The 8,584-nt window shown below is 46.9% G+C and overlaps 1 non-coding gene across 1 annotated transcript; it reads right to left on the reverse strand.

Moving 5' to 3' along the window:
• Positions 1-1,166: 1,166 nt before the first annotated feature.
• Positions 1,167-1,282, reverse strand: LOC111821353 (U5 spliceosomal RNA). The gene has a single exon (XR_002824785.1). It is a non-coding gene; the product is annotated as a U5 spliceosomal RNA (small nuclear RNA).
• Positions 1,283-8,584: the final 7,302 nt, after the last annotated feature.

Genomic DNA, 8,584 nt, shown 5'->3' on the forward strand with positions numbered 1-8,584 from the left:
TGATTTGATGGCACCTGCCAACAACAGGGACCTTTTTCACATACGTGGTGCCTGAAATTCCATCTTTACATATTGATATTTGTACGATTATACAGCTGTCAGGATTTCTACTCAAACACAGGTGATTCTAGATAAGGGCAGTTTGTTACATTACCCCTTACATTAACATAAAGCCATTTATCTTTGAGTTAGAGAATTTTCTAAATAAATAGGAGATCATGTAGCCCAGTGGTTTTCAAATTATGCTCTGACAAGCCCTTGTATTCTATGATGGTGCTCAGAGGTTGCCATTTAGGGAGAGAAGGGGGTGAGGGCAGGAGAAGGGACACAGGGCACCCTTTTGCTTTGAAGCAGAGTTCTGCTGCTGAAAAAGTTTTTTTTAAAAAGACACAACTTTTATAGGTTAAAAATCTTAGGTTACCAATAGGTTAATCAGGCCTGAATTGAGACAGCCAGTTAGTAGCAGAGCCAGACCTAGAATTCAGGTTTCTGAGTCTCAGGCTTGTGCTCTCGCCACGATTCCAAACTTCTTTATGTTGGTTTAAGGCAAGGAGATGAGATAGTGAGACCCAAGACAGGTGAGTTTTTGTGGGAGGAGGGTGAAGAGGGAAAGATCCTGGTCTGGGCTTCAGTGGGGATGCTGGAGAGTCATGGCCACCAGACAGTCCTGGGCACTTGAAATAGTCATACAATGGGAAGCATGTAACCAAGGTCACTGAACAATGTGTATAGAAGTTGTTGAATGGGAACGTGTTTTGCTGTGTACACTTCCACCAAAAGTACAATCAAATAGTATTTTAAAAAATGGAAAGAAATTGGAAGACATTGGGATGAAGTATCCTGGTGGTGTTGCTCAGAAAGCCAGCCTTGAAAGCCAGCCTTTAGTTTACATCGGACCTTTCCTTACCTTTTGTAAACTCCTGCAGGGGTAAGGATCATCTGGGGGGCTCTATAAGAGTCTATCCTAGCCCCTCCCTAGCAAAGATGTTGGGCAAGGACTGGGCAGAGATGCCATTGGGAGAAACAAGTGTCTTCAGAGAGATGAGCATCAGCCACTTGAAGCCTGCTCCAGGTGCTGCTGAAAGCAGAGATAACTTCCATACAAACTGCACTGAGTTGAAAGTATGTTTTAAATAAAAGAGAGTCTGCTCTTAAATACTTTTATAAGCCTAGCATACACAAGGCCTCAAAAAATTAGTGAAAAACTCAACTTGTTTCTGCTCCACAGAAATCTTTAGTAAAAGGCGAAAGATTTATACGGTATGAAGAGAAACTAGAGTATATAACAGAAACTTGGGACACATAATTCTGGTAACTGTTACACCTAACACACTAATGGTGACTGTAGACTCAAAAGAGCTAGTGACATCTGTCTTTTTTTCCTGATAATTCTTGGAGAGTATTCTATTTTGAGGTCATAAGAAAAGGAGGATCTAATTGTTTTACAGTCAAAAATTGTCCTCTGTGCAATGCATTGTGGATATGCAAATATCCACAATGGCCATTAGTTATAGCACTCGGCTTGGGGCCACCGCTAGGAGGCAGAGCAGAGACCAGACTTTCAGGGATATAGACCTGAACCTTGTCCAACCAGCAAGTCTGACTTTATCTGTTTTAAAATTGGCGCTCCAATGAAATTTTATATTGAATTTAAAAAAAAAAAAAAAAACACACTTGAAGAAAGTATCAGTGGGGAAAGAGGGAGGACACTGAGGACACTTGACCAACTTCAGAAATTTGTTGAGACTCAACATTTGTAAAATTTATATCTTACCTAACGCCATAGGAGTCCTGTGTGGTGCAAATGGTTAAGTGCTCTAGCCGAAGAGCTGGCGTTTTGAACTAACCCACAGGAGCTTCAGAAGACAGGGCTGGTGATCTGCTTCCGAAAAGTCACCCCTGGAAAAAAAGGGAAAAAAAATAAAGTTACCATCAAGTCAATTCCAACTCAGAGGGATAGGGCAGGGTAGAGCTGCCCCACAGGGGCTTCTAAGGAGCTGCTGGTGGATTTGAACTGCCAGTCTTATTGATTAGCAGCTACGTTCTTAACCACCGTGCCACCAGGGCTCCTTGCTTAATAAGCACCTAGAGGGAGGGAGCCCTAATTGTGCTTAAGCTATTTCCATGAATCTCAGGTGAATTGAATGATGAGGTACTTAATACACTGACAGCTTTATAAAGCAGTAATCATATTTCTCTACCCCTTTCCTGCTCCCCTGGAAGGAGGCAGTGAACTAATTCTCAACTTGGTGCAATAATGAACGACCAGTGGTGGGGCTGCCTGTTAGTGGAGTGTGGGGAGGGGGGGTGCGGGGGGAGGGGATGGAGGGAGGCAGCAGTGGGGTCTGATGATGCTGTCAGGGAAAGAAAGATAAGCCAGGCCTATCCATCCTTTTCAGGCACTGCTCCCTCAAACTGTTCTTCAGCAGCCCGCAATTTGCTGTATCTAAAATGCAAACCTGACCGTATCATTCTCCTCCTTAAAATCTTGCCATGGTGCCGTGGTCAAAATCCAGACTCTCTATGCTCCAGCTTCTGCCCACCCACCCACCGTCATCTCTCCAGCCACACTGTACCAACTGTGTCTCGCCTCCTGCTGCCAGCCTTTGCCCACACTGCTCCCCCTGCCAAGAATACCTTGTCCCACTTTCTTTACCTGGCTGACTGCCCTTCCCCCCCACAATTCAGGTCACACACCGCCTGCTCTGGAAACCTTTCTCTCCATGTCTCCTCCTCCCTCCCTGTCTCCAACTTGGGTTAGAGGCATACTCCGGGATGTTGTCTGTCTGCCTTCCTCATTGGACTGTAAGCTTCTTCAAGGGCTCAGACTATGGATTATTGATCCTCTAGCATATCACATGGTGCCTGGCTCACAGGAGGCACTCCTGACACATCCACTGAATGCTCAGAGCTTTTAGCACTGAGGATGGTGGTTAAGTGACATGCTTTGCTGTGGCTATGGTGTTAGGATTGTGAACCCACCTTGGTGCTTTAGAAGTGGACGATCACAGCAGAACACTCATCCTTTTCTCAGATACCCAAGATACATTCAACATTTCCAAGCGGCTGTATTTATAGGGCATTCTTTTGAAAGTCTCAGCATTATAGAGACCACCAACAAAATGTGTCTAGGGGCCCGCACTGGACTAGAAATGAGAAACATCCTCTCAGCTGAATCAGTGTTGTTTTTGTGTCCTTGTGGTTCTGACTCATAGCGACCACATGTGACTAGAGTAGAACAGCCCCACAGGGTTTCCTAGGCTGTAATCTTTACAGAAACAGACCACCAGACCTTTCTCCCATAGAGCTGCTGGGTTGGTTTGAACCATCAGCCTTTTTGTTAGAAGCTGAGTGCTTCATCGTTGCACCACCAGAACTGAATCAGTTCTCTTCCTCAAAGAGCAGAACCTGATCCCAGTGTTTCTACACCAGGGCTCAGGCTTTAAGGTGAGCAGAGAGGACTAGGGTCCATTTTGGACACCATGTCATTTAAATGTCGTTGGAGTGACCTCATTACAAGGAATGAAGCTGTTCCTGGCTAGCTCTGGGCGTATGACATACCCCAGGTGGAACCGAATCTTTCTGTGCTGAGATACGTTGGTTTGGTTGGTTTGGGGAATAATGATGATCATGATGATGATGTCTCTACCCTTTGAAACAAACTGGAGAAATTGGGACAAATGCAGGGAGAGGAACACCTGAGGTGGTGCTGAGACAGAAGGAGGTTACGTTTCAAGTAGGAGATGTAAAGCCAAAAGGTGCCTTCATAGCCATGTTCAAGATTGTAAGTTATTATCATAAGTTATTTAGAACCCAACTCTTACTTCATAAGGAACTGGACAAAGGGTTTAAATTATAGTTCTATTATATGATAATAATTTATAAAAATCAGATTGGTGAGGTGGAGTCCAGTGTCTACAGTAGACAACGTAATGGCAAACCCTGTCTCTCTGGATTATGAAGTTGTCACTGGGGCATTTCTGCTCACCTGGCAGCAAAACACCCTCATCACAAAATGCCCCACAGCCTGGAATCAGCCTCTCATAGGCCTTATTTGTTAACACAAATGTAAAGAGGACAAGAACAGCATGTACTTACCACAATCTCCTTGAACACATGGGTAGAATGTCACTTACATAATCTGGCAGTTTGCAGTTATGCAGTATGATATAAAAACAGGCCTTCTTAAACCAGCAGAAAATTCTCAGGTTATTTTTAAAAAAAAAAAACAAAAAACTTTTTTATTAGAGACAATGCTCACAACATGAGAAATGCCCTCCAGTTATCAGTAATTCAGCAGATTGTGCCGGTGTTGACATTTGTTCGTAGCTTAATTGTGCATGAGTGTGTGTTTTAAACAATGGTGCAGCTGTCCCCATTCCTGGCAATTAGGATGTAAAAATAGTGTTTACTGAATCTGGCACGTTGATCAGTTATCCATGTGTTTACTCTTTTGTTTGCAAGGCCTTCTAGCACTTGCTGCAGTTCTGCAATCAGAATGTGAATTCAGCTTAAAATGGAACCTAGATTCATACTGATAGCAATAACAGGGGCTTCAGACCTCCATATTTCAAGATCTTGGGTAGACATCACACATGTCACCACAGATGCTTGTGAGGGTGTTTGTATGTTAAAGATGCCTCCTTGACTTGATATGATCATAATCAGAGTTAAAATGCCATTAGGATTAGAAGAGCAGTGTCGGCAGAGGCACAATGGAGTACTGCTGATCATTGGAGAATGTGAGGTGATTTAAATACATCACATCTATAGTGTTGCCACAGAGTTCTAACTGTGGCTGATGTGAGCATCAATCTTAATCACTGCTTATTCATGCAGGTGACCTGGCCATTGAGGAGAGTAAGTACCTGGGGTTTGGAGTTGTTATTTTCCCTTAGCTGTTGGCTTACTGTTGAGATGAGCCAGTGCAAAAATGGCATGGGGGCGGTGTCTGACCTCCTCTAACTTCACAATGGGAAAGGAGAATCAAGATCAACAGCCCAAGGTAGATTCCTATGAGTTGGAGGTCAGACATGCCTCCTGTCTCCACCATCTTTACCAATTCTGACACCAACCATCCCTCCCATGGCACTCACTACTACTTCTTTGCTGGATTCAATAATTCATTGCAGTGGCCACACAGAACTCAGACAATACTCACGATTATGGGGTTTATTAGGGAAGTAACAGGCTACAATTCAGGTTGAGGAGCTCTCAGGATACAGTTCTTCCATCAGGACAGCCTCTTCTCAGCCATGCTCACAGGCACGACTCTCTGTGGCTCGTTGGCCTCTGCCCTGCTCGGGCAAGTGTTACAAAGCTCTTTTAGGTCTGCCAATAAGTGCCCCAAGGCACCCCACTCTGCAGTAAGCCCTGGCCCAAAGGCTCTTAGCTCTAGCTCCCTGGGTCAGCAAACAGTTCCACCAAGTGCCCAGAGGCACCCTACTCCCCCAGCAAGCCTCCTGCCCAAAGGCACTCGGCTTTCTCCCTCCACGGGCAAGGAAGCCCACCACGCCATCCCCTGCCAGTCTCTCCTGCTGCTGTTTCTCTGCCACTGCTTCTCCCCATCTTCAGTGTTACAGCTCTCTCTCTCTCTCTCAGTCTCCTGGTTCCAGGAGCTTCTCAGCGCAGGGATCCTGGGTCCAGAGGACATGTTCAGCTCTTGGCCCTTCTTCCTTGGTGGTGGTGAGATCCTCTCTTTCCCTTTTGGTTAGCAGCCATACCTCTTAACAAGTACGCCACCAGGGTTTCCACACAATGGCATACTGTACAGCAATCGATTGAACTGACTGTAGCTGCACACAATGTATTAGTTTTCTCTTGCTGTGAAACAAATGACCACAGACTTAGCAACTTCAAACAACACACAATAGCTCGCAGTTCTGTAGGTCTTAAGTCTTGGCACGATGTAGCTGGGTTCTCTGCTGAGAGTCTCACAGGCTAAAATTAAGGTGTTGGCTGGCTGTAGCTCAGAGTCCTCTTCCAAACTCATTCAGATTGTTGGCAGAATTCAGTTCCTTGCAATTGGAGGAATACAGTCCACCATTGCCTTGCCGATTGTCAGCTAGAAGCCATTCTCAGCTCCTAGAGGCTGTGTTTGTTTGCATTCCTTGCCCAGTGGTCCCCTCTATCTTCAAAACCAACAACAAAAAATTTCCCTCCGGTCAAATCCCTCTTTCCCAGGCGGAGGCCAGCTCCTTTTGAGGGCTCATCTGATTAGGTCAGGCCCACCAAAGATAGTCCCCCTATCTTAAAGTCAACTGATTTGGACCTTAATTACATCTGTAAAATTGCTTTACAGCAGCACCTAGATTGGTGTTTGATTGAATAACTGGAAGAATGTGTGTACAGCAGGGGTGAAGAATGTTGGGTACCATCTTAGAATTCTGACTACCACATACAACGTGGATAAATCTCACAATCACAAATGAAACCAGACGCGGAAGAAAACATAGTGTATGATTCCATTTATATAAAATACAAAAACAGGAAACACTCGTCTTTGGTGTTAGAAGTCAGAATAATGGCTACTCTTGAGTAGGTAGTAACTGGAAAGGAGCACCAGGGGAGGGTTCCTGGGGGGCTGATAATGTTCATTTTCTTGATCTGGTTACATGGGCGTGTTCAGCTTGTGAAAACTCAGTGTATTTGAGTTGTGCACTCGCACTTAGCTGTAACTATATTATACTTCACTGAAAAAGCTTTTAGAATAATTTGGAGTTATTTAAAATAGATTTGTTTTGTTTTAACAAGGAAACATGCATCCAAAGACAACTCTCAGAGTGGGTGCCTAGAGGAGGTGGGGACTGAGTGGGAAAAGAAATTAGACGAAGGAGTGCCTTGCCGGAAATGATAGTGCTTCCTGAACTCTTCAGGGCCAACTGGGTTAAAAACTAGTACTCTGTCAACCTGGGACTTGCGTGAGACTTTGGCCCAGTGCAAAGTGAAACGTAGGGGCCCCTTGCTCAAAAATTATTAAGAATTTGAAGACAGAAAGAAGAGAGCATTAAACCAAGCAGGGGCCCTTTTAAGTTCATGTCCTGTGCCATTGCACAGGTTGCACACTGATAAAGCCAGCTCTGCCTGTATGTATGGGAGAAAGAACCACCTCACAAATACTTCTTGCCAGGTGAGTTACTCTAAGCACCCCGTGCTTTGATTCTTTCAGCTGTAAAATGGTTAGCAAAGGCTAGAAGGCTCAAATTCACTAATATATGTGGAGCAAGCACTTTGTGAAGTATAAGACACCCACAAATGCAGGGATTATTATAATAATGGGCCCTCTGAATGTTATGAGTTATTTCATTGGTTAAGAAACCTACCTGTGACCTTGTGATAATATTTATCTGATACATAAACACCTCATAGACAGCCCAGGGTCCATTTCTACCTTGCTTGGGTGAATTAACACAAATTTGAAATTATTGGTGGAACCCGAGTCATGAGATTTTATCGGGCTTTCCTTGCTCTTTCCAGTTCAAAGAGGAAACTACTAAATGGCGAGGCTCAGGGTATTGGAGTCTGGGTGCTTCCCATCAAAGTTTTTCTCACTGCTGTTTGAGTTTTGGTCACGTTTCAAGTTGAATCCCCAGTCTGACTCTGGAACCTGCCCAAGTGTTTGGAGGGCACACGAGACTCCAGGCGCCCAGAGACACTGCGGTGTAAGGATGACAGGACAGTTGCCCGGCGCGCGGGGGGCAGAATGGGGGGTGCATTTGAGGATAAGGATTTCTGAAGAGGCACGACATTCGCTTTGCATTTCTGTTTATTTTCCCTTAAGTGCTCTCTGTAGCACAACCCTTTCCCGACTTAGTGACTTACAAAAAGCTTTCTGGGACCGTGTTACCCGAAGACGACCGGCTGCTTGACTTAGGATTTACAAGTGGTTCCAAGGATGAGACGAGATCCCAGTGTCGGGGTGACAGCAGGGTCTTTGATGACCAGCCACGCGCTGCAGTCGGGGAGGGGGAGGATGCCAGCGGAGGGGGCGGGCAGTCCCTGAATTTCCTCCCTGCAGCATGGGGCGCCCGGGGCGCGGGCGAGCCGCCCGGCAGGCCGTCCGCATGCGGGAGCCGCGCGCGCCGTCCTTGAGGGCTGCACGGCTGACCTTGCTCGGCTTTCTCCGGAGAAATCGCCAGGAGAGCGAGAGGTCGTGGCCGCAGCGGTGACTCAGTGCCCTGCGCCCCGCATGCGAATACTCCCCTCCAGCGAGCCGGACTCCGCAGCCGCGGCTTCCCCTTCCTGCTCCCTTCCCTAGTTCTACGACTCAAACCTGGCGTTTTCCGCGACTCCCCCCACCCCCGCCTGTCATTAGCCAGATTGCCCGGGTGTTCTGGTCCCCCCTTCCCGGCACTACTGAAGGCCAACCTTCTTGCTCCGTCGCTGCGGGCCCGGGGACTGGACGTGGCCCATCGGCCAGGGCACCCCGAGCCGGTCACCGCGATCCAGAGCTGGGTAGAGGAGGTGATGCGCGGCGCGCTCCGGCGCACCCGCGGTCGGCGCCGGGGCCCCGCTCCTATTGGCCGCCGCTTTCGCGGGCGGGGCTGCCCCCGGCGCGGGACACCTGGCATCGCCCCTCTGCGCG

Source organism: Trichechus manatus, unplaced genomic scaffold (assembly GCF_000243295.1).
Source record: "Trichechus manatus latirostris isolate Lorelei unplaced genomic scaffold, TriManLat1.0 scaffold00078, whole genome shotgun sequence".
In the NCBI taxonomy this organism is placed as follows: domain Eukaryota; kingdom Metazoa; phylum Chordata; class Mammalia; order Sirenia; family Trichechidae; genus Trichechus; species Trichechus manatus.